We start from the raw sequence: 17,080 nt of genomic DNA on the forward strand, positions 1-17,080 counted from the left end.
CTCCATAGCCCAGACATATGAAGAATACGGGAGATTGTTGTCACATGTACCACACAGCCGTCTTTTCATCAGTTTTGGAGGGACGTCCACTTCTTGGTAATGTCACTGTTGTGCCATATTTTCTCCACTTGATGATGACGACTTCACTGTGTTCCATGGTATATCTAATGCCTTGGAAATTATTTTGTACCCTTCTCAGGAGTGATATCTTTTAACAATGAGATCCCTCTGATGCTTTGGAAGCTCTCTGTGGACCATGGCTTCTGCTGTGGGATGCGACTAAGAAAATTTCAGGAAAGACCAACTAGAGCCTCAGAACTTTATTTGGGGTTAATCAGGGGCACTTTAAATTATGGCAGGTGTATGCTGACTCCTATTTAACATGATTTTGAATGTGATTGCTTAATTCTGAACACAGCTACATCTCCAGTTATAAGAGGGTGTGCACACTTATGCAACCACATTATTTTAGTTTTTTTTTCCTCCACCAAAAAGATTTCAGTTTGTTTTTCAATTGAGTGGTACAGTTTATAAGTCACATTAAAAAGGTGGAAAAAGTTCTGAAATGATTTATCTTTGTCTCATTTTTTTTTCATCACAGAAACCTGACATCTTAACAGGGGTGTGTAGACTTTTTATATAATATATATATATATATATATATATATATATATATATATATATATATATATATATTCAAAATCTTTATCAGAAATATATTCCCATCTGCTTAGTTTTATTTTAAATATCTATCAATTGAGGCACAAAGTCATCTGAACCAAAAGGTAGGCAATCTTTATTTCCTGCCGACATCCTGCCGATACATAACACGTTACAATGTTGTCAAGCTCGGCTAAGCAGCTGTCTGATTATACTAGGAGTCCAGGCTTTATATAAAGGTTCCTTACGTAAACAATAAAGAAATAATCTATATAATAATAAATGCTATAACAAGGCAGGTTAGTAGATACTTTGCACAGAACATATAACAGCATGTTTCTATAGAATACGACCGGATGTTCTATAAAAAAAAAAAAAGTCAACAGTCTTTACAAAAATCACTTTGTTATCCCTTAAAATGATATGAATTTCAAAAACTTTTTGTAACAGTTGCGTACACACACACGCGTACACACACACACAGGGGGGAGAGAAGCGACCACTGCGCTCTACCCTCACTGCCCTGGCCTCGCAAGTCCTAATGACAGGGGACAACTTGACGGCAAACCAGACATACAAAAGAACGTGAACGGACCGAAATACCAAGAGAGCAACAAAGTACAAATGGAGCAAGCAGAGAATAGTCAGGAGAAGCCGGAGTCAGAAATACCAGGAGAGTCGCGAAGTACCAAAAGGAGTCAGCAGAGGATCGTCAGGAGGAGGCCGGGGTCAGAATACCAGGACAGCTGCAAAAGTACATAAGGAGCAGGCAGAGGATCGTCGGATCTCAGCAGGAGGTGAGTACGCCAGGTCAGACACAATTGCAGGTGGAACCTAAATAACAGGCAACTTATGGCCAGCAGGCTGCCTGCTAAATACTGACTAGCAGGGGTAATGTGACGTGGCCAGCGTCACTTGACTCACCCTGCTGCTTACAGCTGAGAACCAGGTGCCCAGCCCATTGCCCAGACTTACTCTGGTTGCTGGGGGAACAACCCCCATCACGCGTCCTCGCTCCTGCACCGAGGCTGAACGCCGTCGGCGCTGTGGAGAGTGAGCGCATCGTCGGCGCCCCGTGACACTTTTCCAACATGGTGTAGTGGATGAATCCGGTTATGTCGGAGCTGCTTCAACTGAAGAGATTGGTCACCACCTCTGTCTAAGGCACAATGGATGGATCTGTGGAGTTCTTGTGCCAGAGCTACTGTAGACCAGCTGATTGGTGAGGATGCCAGGTGTCGGACCCCCCACCTATCTGATACTTATGGCCTATCCTGACAACAGGTCATTGAGATCACATTACTGGAAAACCCTTTAACACACACATTATTGTCATTTAGAGCATGGGGCGGATTAATGGTCTAAGTATCATTTTTACTTCTTGTGCAACCCACCAAATTTTTCCCATTGTTTTTACGTCACATAGGGATTCTTTATTAATATGTTTTTAGAGATTTTTTTAAAATCTTTTTTAGTTTTATTTGGGGGATAAAGTCGTTTTTTTCTCCAGCTGCTTATTCTTTAAATATGCAAATTTACACCAAAATAAATGGTTAAAATTGGTTCCCTGTTTTGGTCATTTTATTAGTTTTTTTTTGTTTGTTTTCGGCAGGTGTGGACTGTTTTTCTGTTTTATTCTCACTTGTACTTTATTATATATTTTGATACTTTTAAAATACATTTTGGTAGGTGAGACATTCACGCCTTTTTTTTTTTTTTGCAATTTTCTTTATAATTGGGGCATCCAAATTTGGTAAGTAATGCTTGTGTGGCATAACAGCCCTGCCTGGCAAGGTAGAAACCATTATGTGCAAAAAACAAGCAATCACCAACAGAATATATTAAGGGGCAGCGTCCAAAACCATCCGTAAGAACATTAAAGAATCACTACCCCCCCACTCAAGCGCTATTGTCATTACTTCTAAAAGTACAGATGTAGCAGGGTTCACACAAACTCTTAACAAATTTCCTAACTCAAAATGGTCACAAATGAAACATATCCAATGAATATATTTTATATCATACTAAAAGAAAATTTAAACTAGCACATTCATAGTCACAGGTGCATATCCATCAAGCAAACATGGTTGATAAAAAAAAATGGCTGCACAACATTTCACATACAAACAATAGAGCTGAGAAATGGGGATCATTCTAAATTAAAGTGGTATTATACCTACAGTACTATAAATGGAAAAATGGAAGCTCTTTGCGCACATTTTGATCAAACTTATGTTGGGCCCATCTACCAGGTGTCAAGGTGGCTTCCGCAGACTGATACACTAATATACTTAAGTAAGTCCAAGAGAGGCGGTATATTAGCGTTAGGAACCTAAGACAATTACCTTTCCCAACTGGTGCAGGACCCGAGTAGAGGGTATTAACCAATAGACCTGACAGAACAACATATGTGCAGGTTGGAGGACACCTGGGAAATAGTGACCATAAAGTAATAACCTTTAAATTGTCTGTGTGTACATACCTTATGGGAATAAAAGGTTAAGGAAAAAGAAAAGCCAACGTGTATAAATAGAAATATAAAGAAAGCAAATAAATAAATAAAAATTAAAAAAGCATTAAAAATCACTAAAACAGGAGGGTAATGAGGAAGCATTAAAAAACCACAAGGATTTTTTTTTATATGTTTAAAAGAAAAAATAAACACAGCTAAACTAGAGACAGAAAGAGGCATTGCCAAAGAGTAAAACTAACCCTAAATAATGATCTTGTAGAAGACTTGCACAGTAAAATATTAATCTTTGTAGATGACACTAAACTGTGTAAAGTAATTGACACGAAAGAGGACAGTATACTACTACAGAGGGATCTGGATAGATTGGAGGCTTGGGCAGATAAGTGGCAGATGAGTTTCAACACTGACAAATGTAAGGTTATGCACATAGGAAGGAATAATGCAAGTCACCAGTACATACTAAATGGTAAAACACTGGGTAACACTGACATGGAAAATTACCTAGGAATTTTAGTGAACAGCAAACCAAGCTGTAGAAACCAGTGTCAGGCAGCTGCTGCCAGGGGCAGTTAGATAATGGGTTGCATCGAAAGGGGCATAGATGCCTGTGATGAGAAAATAGTCAGACCACACATGAAATACTGTGTACAGTTATGGGCTCCTGTGAACAAGGCAGACATAGCAGAGCTAGAGAGGGTTCGGAGGAGGGCAACTAAAGTAATAACTACAATGGCTAGATTACAGTACCCTGAAAGATTATTAAAATTAGGGTTATTCACTTTAGAAAAAAGACGACTCAGGGGAGATCTAATAACTATGTATAATATATCAGGGGTCAATATAGAGATCTCTCCATCATCTATTTATCCCCAGGACTGTGACTGTGACAAGGGGACACCCACTGCGTCTGGAAGAAAGAAGGTTTTTATACAAACATAGAAGAGGATTCTTTACGGTAAGAGCGGTGAGACTATGGAACTCTCTGCCTGAGGAGGTGGTGATGGTGAGTACAATAAAAGAGTTCAAGAGGGGCCTGGATGTATTTCTGGAGTGTAATAAAATTACAGGCTATAGCTACTAAAGAGGGGTCGTTGATCCAGGTAGTTATTCTGATCGCCTGATTGGAGTCGGGAACACATTTTTCCCCCTAAAGTGGGGAAATTTGGCTTCTACCTCACAGGGTTTTATTTTTGCATTCCTCTGGGTCAATTTGCAGAATAACAGGCCGAACTGAATGGATAAATGTCTTTTTTCAGCCTTATAAACTGTTACATCTTATCTGTCATTCCATTTCACTGTAAATAACTGGCCATGATGCCCCTTTTTCCACATGTCTGGACACCAGCTCTTGTGGGAATCCAGCTCTATTTTTTTGAACTTTCACATTATTTGCAGTTTTTCAGGAATGGAGGGACCCCATAACGATCACAGGAGGGTGGGAAACTATATATTCTTTTCTCTCACCAAAGATTTGTGTTTAGAGGAGATATATATAAAAAAACTTACTTTCACTTTTAACTGGATCTGTCCTTTGATTACCAATATTCATTCAATACAGGAGACTATGTCTGGGGAGCTCTCACAGAGGTCTCAATCATCGCGCCAAGCCCTCGGCTACCTCTGATAACTGAAAGCAAGGCGCTGTTTTATCTCCCTGTAAAAAGGAGTATCTGTCGGAATAAAGCCAGTTAGTGACAACCATAAAACCCCATAAAGGAGGAGGTCACGAACGGGCTAAGCATGAAGAAGGCTTCTCTTATATGTGGGTTTTTTGATGTTTAACAAGAGTTGATTTACAGTTGAAACACATATTACATTCTGAACATGAAAATGGCTTCTCCCCTGTGTGAATTCTCTGATGTATAACAAGAGCCGATTTACGGTTAAAACATTTCCCACATTCTGAACATGAAAATGGCTTCTCCCCTGTGTGAATTCTCTGATGTTTAAATAGAGATGATGTATTAGTAAAACTTTTCTCACATTCTGAACATGAAAATGGCTTCTCTCCTGTGTGATTCCTCCGATGTATAACAAGTTCTGATTTCATCTTAAAACATTTCCCACATTCTGAACATGAAAATGGCTTTTCTCCTGTGTGATTTCTCTGATGTTCAAAAAGATGTGATTTCTGCTTAAAACATTTCACACATTCTGAACATGAAAATGGCCTCTCCCCTGTGTGATTTCTCAGATGTATAATAAGACCTGATTTATTGTGAAAACATTTCCCACATTCTGAACAAGAAAATGGCTTCTCCCCTGTGTGATTGCTCTGATGCATAACAAGAGCTGATTTATGCTTAAAACATTCACCACATTCTGAACATGAAAATGGCTTCTCCCCTGTGTGATTTCTCTGATGTACAACAAGAGCCCATTTCTGCTTATAACATTTCCCACATTCTGAACATGAAAATGGCTTCTCCCCTGTGTGAACTCTCTGATGGGAATCAAGCGTTGATTTGTGGAGAAAACATTTCCCACATTCTAAACATGAAAATGGTTTCTCCCCTGTGTGATTGCTCTGATGCATAACAAGAGCTGATTTATGCTTAAAACATTCACCACATTCTGAACATGAAAACGGCTTCTCCCCTGTGTGATTTCTCTGATGTACAACAAGAGACCATTTCTGCTTAAAACATTTACCACATTCTGAACATGAAAATGGCTTCTCTTTTACGTGCGCTGTTTGATGTTTAGCACCTCTTCTGTGACTTTTATTCTGTGTTACAGTCTGTGATGAATCAGAAGATCGGACCCGTTTAAAAGAATCAGATGATGCATTGTGGCTGTGATTGGATGAGGGTATATCTTGTATATTGGCATGCTCTTCAAATGTATATCGTGTGATACCACAATCATCTACTTCAAAATCTGAAGATACCAGATGTTTCTCTAAGTTCCTGGTACAGTCATCTGCCAAGAATAAAACAATAATTTTATTATTGATGAATAACATTAAAATTGTATTTTAAGAAAACAACATAAGAAAACAACATTATGGGATATACTAAGGGGAAATAAAGATCAACTAGAAACCACAGATCAATTGGTTTACCAAGATCTCATCCATTTTCAGAGAACCCACCTGAGAAATACACTTAATAAAATACAGACACCAGATTCCACGTACACTAGCATCGAGAGGATGGTTAAGCAAACTAGCTTTTATTGTCAAATGGGAAGACCTAAAAAACAAATTACGTATCGGTAATTCCCTTTCCATGACTCCTCCATGACGGCATACTATGAGAGATGACCCGCCTCCAACCAGGTAGGGACAGGAAGAATAAATTTGACCCTCCTCCCCCTCTTCCTTATTGTCTTTCTCTCTCTCTCTCTCTCTAGGCTGTCGGTCCAGAGAGTGTGTCTTTCCCTCATTTGTGTATATAAAAGTTTTTTGCATTCACACCAACACACACCTCTACCTATCTGCCGTCATGGAGGAGTTATGAAAAGGGAATTATCTGTAAGTCATTTGGTTTTTCCCTATCATCCTCCATGACGGCATACCATGAGACATAACAGATGAATTTTTTTCTTCTTTAGGGATGGACTATGGCCTGTAGCACCTTTCTACCAAAGGTGAGCTCCTGACTAGCCCTAGTATCCACACTATAATGTTGAATAAATGTGTGAGGGCTTGACCACGTTGCTGCCCTGCATATTTGTTCTAATGAAGCGCTCGCCTTCTCAGCCCAGGATGCTGTAACAGATCTTGTAGAGTGTGCTGTAAAAGATTTTGGTGGAGATATTCCTACAGATTTATATAATTCAGAGATGGCCATTTTTATCCATCTAGACAATGAGTTCTTTGTGGCCTTATGCCCCTTATGTGCTCCACTAAACTGGATGAATAGGTAGCCCGTTTTTCTGAACGTTTTTGTGGTTTCTAGATACAGCAGAACAACCCTACGCACATCTAATCTGTGGAATTTCTCTTCCCCTTCCGTTTTTGGGCTTGAACAAAACTATGGGACAATAATTTCCTCTTGTCTGTGGAAATTTGATACAACTTTGGTAAGAAATGAATTATCTGATCTGAAAACAAGATACAGAAGGGTTTCACTATTTTAAAAGCTTGAATTTCGCTCACTCTACGTGCTGAGGTAATTGCCACCAAAAATAAGGTCTTTAGTGTCAAATACCTCAGCGAGGCTTCTGACAAGGGTTCAAAGGGAGCATTTATCAGTCCTGATAGCACTAAATTAGAGGTCCCAGGGTGAAACAGTAGTTCTTAGGAATGGTCTTAACCCGTCTGCCACATAACCCATGGGTGATCCGCAATTTTTTCATCAAATACAGCGCTTAACGCCGATATGTGTATCCTCAATGTATTTGGACATAATCCCTTCTCAAGTCCTGACTGCAGGAATCCTAAAACAGCTTGAACCGAGAACTTCTGGGAAAAGATTCTGGCTTCAACACACCAGTTACAGAAACACCTCCAAACTTTAGTGTAAACTCTGGAAGTCACTTCTTTCCTGCTGGCCGTCACAGTGTTGATAGTGGCATCTGATAAACCCCTAGACCTCAATATCACCCTTTCGGGTTCCATGCTGCCAGATGTAACCTTTCTACTTTGGGATGACAGGTAGGACCCTGTGACAATATATTTTGTTTCCAAGGAAGAATCCATGGGCTCTGAACTGACAGGGTCTTCAGCAAGGGGAACCATGTTTTTTTTTTTTGGCCACAGAGGAGCTATCAGAATAACATGGGCCTTGTCTAGCCAGATCTTTTTTAGAACCCTGGGAATTAGTTGAAGAGGGGGAAAGTTGAAAATCCCACTTTTGTGACAGTGCATCCACACTTATGTTCCCATCGAAGAGGTTCAGGGAAAAAAAATATTTTAAATTTTGCGTTGATGTGGAGTCCCCCATAATTCTGTGATTTGGAGAAAAAACTGTTTTTCTAGGCTCCATTCTGTTGATCTCAAAGAAGTTCTGCTTAAGAAATCCACCTTTGTGTTTAGGGATCCTTTTAGATGTATAGCTGACAGGGATCTTAAATGAACTTCCGCCCCGGAAAATATTTTTTCTGTTAACTGGCTCAGAGCAAGGCTTCTTGTTCCTCCTTGATGATTTAGGTAGGCAACTACTGTTGTGTTGTCCATCCTTACTTGAAATGTCCTTTCCTTTTATGTAATGAGACAATGCCTTTTTCGCTTCCCAGACAGCCATCAACACCCTTTGATTTGAAGAAAGGGATGTCTGACTGTCGACCCATTTCTCTTGGAAAGAGAGATGAGAGCAGTGAGCTACCCATCCCCAAAGGCTTGCATCTGTCGTAATAATAATCAGATGTTCGGGATTCCATGGAACTCCTCTCATCAGATGTTCTGTATTTTTCCACCACTGCAGGGACTGATTTACTAGTAAGGGAATTTGAACTTTCCCCTCTAATGATTCCTGACTTCTGTCCCAACACCCTAGTATCCACTGTTGCGGGATCCGGGTGTGGAACTGTGCCCATTTTACTGCCGGGATGCACAAAGTCAAAGAACACAGTAGCTTCATCGCCTGTATGTACATACAGATTGATTTTGAAATCTCACGACCTTTTCGCTTATCCCCATCACCTTCTGAGTTGTAAGAAATGTTTCTTGACGAGTAGTTTCTAGACGGACCCAGTCTTAAATTCTGAGATGGGCAAGGATTTGATTTTTTCCAGTTTATTAACCAGCCTGTCCGATAAAGGGTCTGACAAGTTATGAACAGATCGTTCTCCAGTGTCTGTTCTGAGTCGCCTACAATTAACAGATCGTTCAAGTTGGGACGCCTTCTTAAATGAGCCACAAGCTCTAGCATTACTTTTGTAAACACTCTCGGGGCGGAAGCGATGCCAAAGGGAAGTACTTGGAGCTGGAAATTATGTAGTTTTTTCCCCCAAAAAAATGCTATGCGGAGAAATTTCTGAGAGTTCTCACATACCGGAATATGGCAATAATATGCATCTTTTAGATCTATTGATGCCAAAAAATCTCCTTCTTTTAACAGATTTATTGTGTATCTTATGGTCTCCATTTTGAAGCGGTCCTATTTTGTGAACCTGTTTAGGCTTTTTAAGTTTATTAGTCGGAATTTTCCATCCGTTGTCGAATAATAGCACTTTCTTTGTTGTGAGAAAGGAAGCGGGATAATGGCCCTTTAAGCCAATAGATTCCGAATACCCTCTTCCATTTTTTCTTGCAAGAAGACCGATCACTGACCTGGAGTTACTCTGAAGACGTTTAAGGGAGGAGGAAGACGAAAGGTAATATCGTAACTTTTCGTAATAATATTTAATACCCAAAGATTTACTGTGATGTTTTCCCATTCTTTTACGAAAAACTTCAGGTCTTCCTCCCACCTGAACTCTGGCGTCATTGTTTGGAAGATTCTGTATTTTTGGGGGTAAACAGGAAGTCTCTGTTTCCACTCTTCAGATTTTTTTTCTTTGGACCAATGTGCTTCCCTAGTAGATCTTTTTGCCTGAAAGGAACCCCCTTTTTTTACTCTTCAAAGGGGAAATTTTATTTGTATCCTTAGGGAAATACTTTGAGTCTGAGGCCTTCTCTAAAATAGTTTCTAAATCTTGGCCAAACATCATTTTTCCATGAAACGGTAAACTACATAATTTCATCTTGGAACTGATATCACCAGCCCAAGATTTCAACCTAAGAGTTCTTCTAGCCACTACTGCTAGTCCAGTGGCTTTTACTGCCATTCTGACTGACTCCACTGTAGAGTCTGACAAGAAATCTACTGCCTTCAAAAGCAGAGGGAAGGAGTCTTTTAGTGTGTCATAAGGAGCTCCTTCTTTTATGAGAGCTTCTAACTGTAATAACCACTTTTTCAAGGCTCTAGAAACAGACGTAGCGGCCAGATTAGGTTTAAATAGAGCAGCGCTAGCCTCCCAGGTCTTTTTTAAAGTCTGATCTGCTTTCTTGTCCATGGGGTCTTTTAGGGTCCCTGAGTCTTCAAATGGAAGTGCATTTGCCCCTTTAAATAGTTTAGACAGAGACACATCAACTTTAGGGTACATTGTTAGCAAGGCCTCATCCTCTTCACTAAAAGGAAGACAACGTCTCATAGTTTTAGGGATAAATAATTTTCTATCCAGAGTTTTCCCATTCTCTTTTTACTAATTCCTGCATGTTTTTGTGGACTGGGAAAACTCTTTTTCTTTTGTTCCAGACCATTAAACATTTGGTCTTGGATGGACCTATGGACCCTTTCATCTAAAAGATCCATAGTCGCCCTGACCGCTTTGACTAACTCTTTTGTATCTTCAGAAGAAAAGAGGAAGTTTTTGAATTCTGAATCAGACCCAAGAATCCCATGAGTCCAGTTTCCTGAATCCGATTCCTGTTCGGAATCTGCAGATGATGGGCTGGAAATGATCATTTTGGTATCCCTATGTTTTGAGCTAGATGTCCCCGGAAAAACTACAGGATTTTCCACTAGGGCAGATCAAATTTCTTTCCTAATTACATCCCTTAGTTCCTCCCTTATAGACGGGACCAGGTCTTTTGCCATATTAGAGGTACACTTTTTGCAGAGTTTTTTGCATATGTATTTAACTGAACATATAAACACTTTTTAGTTTTTGGACTAGATTTAGCTTTCTGAGTACCATCTTTATCACTCTGCACACATACAGGAAGAGAGGGAGACAGAGTGACAAGGGGTTTAGCTTGAGTAATATAACCAGCATTCCCCCCACAGAGACTATCTTGACTACATGTTTAACTGTACCACCTCTGATCCACTTTAGACCTCAGATCAGCGGGCGACTTCCGCCATGATCCTGCACACCAATTGTAGCTCCGCCCCCTCAGCGTGCGTTCCACAGATCAGAAATACCTCCTGGAACGCACATGAGCCGCATACGACTTCCGGTGGCGTCATCGTGAGTGCCGAAGATATCGGATCACGATGAGGAGCTTACCAAAGAAGCTGAGGGATTCCCTGAGTGTCCAGTCACACATGGACCTCCACGCCAGGTAAGGAGCAGGGATCTTGAAGGGTTTCCCAGTACTTCAATACCAAACTAGGGCACGGGAGCTGCCTGCTTCCCTCATGTGTAAAAGGTATTACCTTTCTCCTTCCCGCCTCTGCCTGCCTTAGAACAGAAACAGACTCGTAGCAAGTGCCATGAGGAATGATCCATCTCCCACCTGGAGGGACAGGAAGATACTGAATTAGAGCCGGAGGAGGTTCAAATTTATTCTTATGCCGTCATGGAGGATGAAAGGGAAAACAACGTAATTAGACTTACCGGTAATTCTGTTTCCTTGAGTCCACCATGACGGCTTAACCTGGAGATTGACCTCTTGACCTCTGTAGGGGCAAGAACACAGAGAGATTCAAAGGCCACCACCCACTCTCACCCTCAGTGCTTTCAAATTTCCAAGTGGGGGCAGCCTTAATCTTTTTTTTTATTTATTAATTCATACTCAAATCCCTCCTTAAATTCTCTGGGGGGGAATATACGAGCCGTCATGGTGGACTCAAGGAAACAGAATTACAAGCAAGTCCAATTATGGTTTTTCCATTTCATCCACCATGACGGCTTAACCTGGAGAATTACCAGATTACTTAGTAGGGAGGGTAGCTGTTTGCAGGACCTTCTGACCGAAGGTCAAGTCAGCACAAGCTGAAACATTAATACGATAGAGGGTGATGTTCTTCATCTCCCACAGGAGGTCTCTCTGTGAGGTGCCTCCGTAGGGACAGGAAACACTGAGGGTGAGAGTGGGTGGTGGCCTTTCAAACTTTCTGTGTTCCTGCCTCTACAGAGGTCAAGGGGGTCAATCTCCAGGTTAAGCAGTCAAGGTGGACGAAATGGAAAATAACATTTTCAGATGAAGAAGTAAAATCTTTACTGGCGCAAACATCCAAAATTTCTAGATGCGTCTGTCTGCAGGTAAATTATTACTAAATACTCACCAGGTGGTACTACACCCCAGAGAGACTACATACAATGTTTCCAGCATCCTCTCCAACATGTTGGAGGGGTTTAAGAAACGTGGGAACCTTTTATCATGTATGGTGGACATGTCCGATGCTTGTCCTATTTTGGACCCAAGTGTGTGAAACATTAGCCAAATTGCATAATAGGATGATCCCATGTCAGCCACAGATGTGTTTGCTGGGTATGTTGGCTCCACCATACAACTCCAAGTACGAGAGCCGCCTATACCAGCATGTGTTTGCAACGGCGAGATTGTTAATAGCTCAGTACTGGAAGACAACAGCAACCCCACAATTGTCACATTGGCTTGTCAAATGTGGTCAGGTGTATCGTATGGAACAGAGTGCTCATTGGGAAACAAACACAACACATGTGTTTGAGAGAACATCGGGCGCTTGGAGAAAATATAGAAACCTACACTGAACTCCAGTACACTAACATATCATTCAACTGGTCATAAAAGTAATGTCATGGTAGAGACATATATTTCACTCTAGTTCAGTTATGTAATATGCACTGAGAATTGTTGACTAATTTACCTATATATTTGACACAGTGATGTATTTGAAACAAAAGATCGTATTTCATGTAATGCATTTTATTTGAAAACTAATATTTGATCTGTACATTCTATACTCTTGTACATTTGTAACGAATGCTTCTTTTTTTATGTCACTGTAGAAGCGTTAACTATAAAATGTTTTAAAAACTACATTGAATTTTAGCTGAAATCGGTGAATATAACGCTGGAAAAAAAAAACAGAAGACAGAACCTAAAAATATAACATAAAATTGTATCATCCAGTGAAGGAGTACAATCTCAGAGACCTCTCTGCTTTACTTAGTGGTCACTACTCACCTGGGCGGTTATCTGTAGGAATGTCCTCTGTACTCTGCTCATCACCCCTCACATAGTTCTCTGTAGGATTAATATTGTTCAGATCTTCACCCGGATTCACAAGCTGTGAAAGAAATATTGTAGAAGTCATCAGACGGTTGGAGAAGTCGTGTGGAAGGTTTTATACGACCTGAAAAGACGACCAATAATGACCGGACAGCAGGACTTATCTGACCCAAACATCTGCAGGTCTCCTGTATAAATCCAATCTGATTGCTTCATTATTCCAACCAGCTTACAATGCAGGGAGAGCAGCCCTTATATTCCATCCCTAACATTACATTGTGTATATATAACATTACATTGTTTGTGCACCTGTTGCCCTTGCTGGCCGCGCCTGCCTCCTTACCCTGCCTACAGACCCCGCTGAAGAAGTCTGCACAGACCGAAACGTTCAGGAATTATCTGATATGGCATAATACTTACTATATGTAAATGAATTGCACTGGATGTACATGAATGATATTCTGTATACTAAGAATTAAAATGTGAAATGTTATTTTGCAAAAAAACTTTAGGAGTGCCGTGGATTTAACTTATACAGGTATACCATGTGACTGTAGTGAGGACAAGCGCTCCACGGTAGAGGGGATCTTGACAAAAACTTAATTGATAACCCACAAAATAGTCCCTGTACAGGGTCACCCTTATTGAGATAAAACATAACTTTTACGATTTATGCTAAAAGGAAAGACAAGTGTGATCCATTAAACTATGGGGGTCCCGCTGTCACTATTATGTTATGGTGTACAGATCACGTCTCTCATCTGATATTGGAGTGAGGTGTTGGTTCAAAGTGCACATGAAATTCTGGTGAGGGGGGGGGGAGGGGTTGATTCACAAGTAATTTAGGGTGAATCTAGATTACCCAATATGTCCCAGGTCTAGTGGTCTCTATGTGGTCTGGCTGCAGGTTACCTACTGGATTCTTCCAAAATAGCAGAGGAGCACTCGATTTTGTGAATACTCACTTTAGTGAGCAGTCATACATAGGTGTGGAGAGTGTCCACTCCTGAGGTCTCCCCTTAGCGACATTCAGTCTGTGAAGGTCACCTTGAAGGTTTCTGAGACGGTCTGACCAACTTTCACAGTCACGGGTTCCCCTTTTCTTCAGCCGGACCGTAATTAAAGGGATTCTGTCACCACATTTTACCCCCTACAGTAAAACATAGCTACTTGTAGGTCTCCCTGAGCTGTAGTAAATGATGCCCTTATTAACTAATAGTCTTGATTTATTTCTTTATAAAAACGACGATGCCATTACCTGTAGTCAGCATGGGCGCAGACTACAGTGTGTAGTGCGCACGCGCAGGATTTCAAACAGGCTCAGGGATTACATCAGCGCGCCGGCTCTTGAATATATTATATTAGAGGCGGCGCTGGACTCAGGAAGGCGGCGCTGGGCACCAAGTTAGGAAAAGACATCCCCTTGGGACCTTATGTAAGTCATTAGCATATCACTAAAATCGATTTTGTAAAGAAATAAATGAAGACTATTAGTTAAAGGGTTTCTACCACCAGATTTGGCCCTATCCACTAACCAGCCGGCGCCGGGAGAATACAGAAGCGCACGGCGCAGGTGCGGGAATTGGTACGAGATACTGAGAAGTTTCACGTCAATCAACAGGAGCAGGGCGGGCTGGAGGGACGCGATGGGCGGCTGAAATGGTTAGTGGACGGAGCCCTCTAGGTGCTAATGACGCCCACATAGCACCTAAGGGCTCATTAGCATATCTATAAAAGTACGTTTTAAGGTGAACGGCAGCAGACAGATGATAAGTAAGAACACTGTTATGGACTGCTGACACTAGCACATCGCTAGTGTCCGTCAGCTAAATAGGACCAAATCAAGTGGTAGAAACCCTTTAATAAGGGCATCATTTAATACAGCTCAGGGAGACCTACAAGTAGCTATGTTTTACTGAAGGGGGTAAAATGTGGTGACAGAATCCCTTTAAGCCATACAGGCGGACTAGTATAAGCCCCACACATGATCCGAGGCTTAATGCTGGGTAAAGCAAGTCTGAGTTTATTGGCACACACGCATCCAATTATACAGTGCACAGAACACCTCCCTCACAGCCTGGGAGACGATTGAGTTACAAACTAAGCCAACCTCCCAACTTCCCCAGGACAGAGCAATACAGTATTGTAAAACACTCATTTGATGGGATTTTCCTGAACAGATGCAGGGTTCTTGGCATTCCAGGGGAGGGGGTCTCCATTCGGGGACCAAAAAAACAGCTGAAATGAAGGAAATACGAACAAAAATATGCAAACGAATCCATAGTGAAAGGGCTCTCCTTCACAGTTTCCATTCAATGCCAGCAAGCAGAGGTGTGGGAAAGGTAGGAGACATCCTCTGGCAGCTGAACTAGCCTATGCTTAACCCCTTATAGGCTGCTTTAGTGTAGTTATCCCTCTTTTTAACTTCACCACATGTCTTTGGAGCCACGTGTCAGTAAGGAGCCGTCCTTTTCTAGATCGTGCAGGAGCTCTGTACTGACCTCCCAGCACTGCCGGGGTCGCATAGCAGTATATTGATTTATGATGCTATGTAACCCTTACAGTTCTGGAATGTATTGGATAAGACTGACAGCATTATGTCAGTGTTATCCAGTACACCCCAGACCTCTAAGGGTTACATGGCATCATAATTCAATATAATGCTATGTGACCCGGTAAGTGCTACACAGGCAAGGACGGGGATCCCACCGACATACTGTGGTGTGAAACCAGCAGAGCCGGTGCTTATACATGTTCTATCAGGGTTTACCGATCTCTGGCTTCTCCCTGTGACCTCATGGGGACCCAGTCCTATAAAACACACATCTGCAGGCCTAGTGTCATCAGCCGTGGGCTGTGCGGGAGCTCTGTGCCTCCATAGTTGACATGTCTCCAGAAGTTCAGCTCCACAGCACAGATTCAAACTTGCCAGACTGCTGGAGACAGGGGTGCATGGCGAGTACTGCTTACAGATAAGTGATTACTGCTATGTGCTGATGAAAATAATCCTACATAGCTTTTCCAATAATCTACTGCCAATATTATATTATACTCTATGCAAGTAAGAAGGGTGACTTGTATCTAGATATGCTAGAATGGAATCCGTTATATGGCCTTGGTACTGCCACCCTAGACTACAAAACCCTTGAAGATAATGATGCATTTATCTCCTGATGTTCATGTTCAAGCTGAAAATCTGAGCACAACTATGGTTGACCACTTATATTATTGCATGATCTCGGCCTAAGACCTCTCAGAAAACTGCTGTGCCACTCTTGCGCAGCCACAAAAGATCTGCAGCAGTTGACAGAGAAGGCTATCTTAAAAGTCTATACAGGCAGAAAATTGTGAGAAGAACCAGACAACATGTAACGTCTATGGTCAGCTGTAATCCTGCCATCTCCATCTTTCTCATTACACAAGGATAAAATATATAATACTGGTGGATAAAACAAGACTGAACACAAGATCTTTACAGTCTTCTACAGATGATGGGGACATTTCATGAGATCTTATTTCCATCTACCTGATCATCCTGTGGGACATTGTGATGTTCTTCTGAACCATCCTGTGGAAGAAGAGGACTGGGACATAACTCTGGTGTTCTTATCTCTTCCTTAACTGCAGGAAACACATCCAGTGACTGAATTCATTCCTTACATACAGATAATGAGAGGACGTGTGTATTTAGTCATGTCTATTACCTGGTGATGTGAGTGGCCGGTGATCCTCCATCATGATGTCTTTATATTCATCTACCTGATCATCCTGTGGGACATAGTGATGTTCTTCTGAACCATCCTGTGGAGGAAGAGGACGGGGACATCTCTCCAGTGTTCTTCTCTCTTCCTCATCTGTAGGAAACACATCCAGTGACTAAATTCATTCCTTACATACAGATAATGAGAGGACATGTGTATTTAGTCATGTCTATTACCTGGTGATGTAAGGGGCTGGTGATCCTCCATCACGACGTCCTTGTACTGATCTTTGTGTTCTTCTAAATACTCCCACTCCTCCATGGAGAAATAGACGGTGACATCCTGACACCTTATAGGAACCTGACAACACAATGATAC

The 17,080-nt window shown here is 41.4% G+C and overlaps 1 protein-coding gene and 1 pseudogene across 1 annotated transcript in view; one reads left to right on the plus strand and one right to left on the minus strand.

The window, feature by feature from the left end:
- LOC122940414 (zinc finger protein 260-like) overlaps positions 1–17,080 on the plus strand; it is a 492,103-nt gene that overhangs the window by 378,509 nt on the left and 96,514 nt on the right. The gene's annotated exons all lie outside the window — the stretch shown is intronic.
- On the minus strand, positions 4,857–16,979 carry LOC122940329 (annotated as a pseudogene).

This window comes from Bufo gargarizans, chromosome 6 (assembly GCF_014858855.1).
Source record: "Bufo gargarizans isolate SCDJY-AF-19 chromosome 6, ASM1485885v1, whole genome shotgun sequence".
Lineage (NCBI taxonomy): Eukaryota > Metazoa > Chordata > Amphibia > Anura > Bufonidae > Bufo > Bufo gargarizans.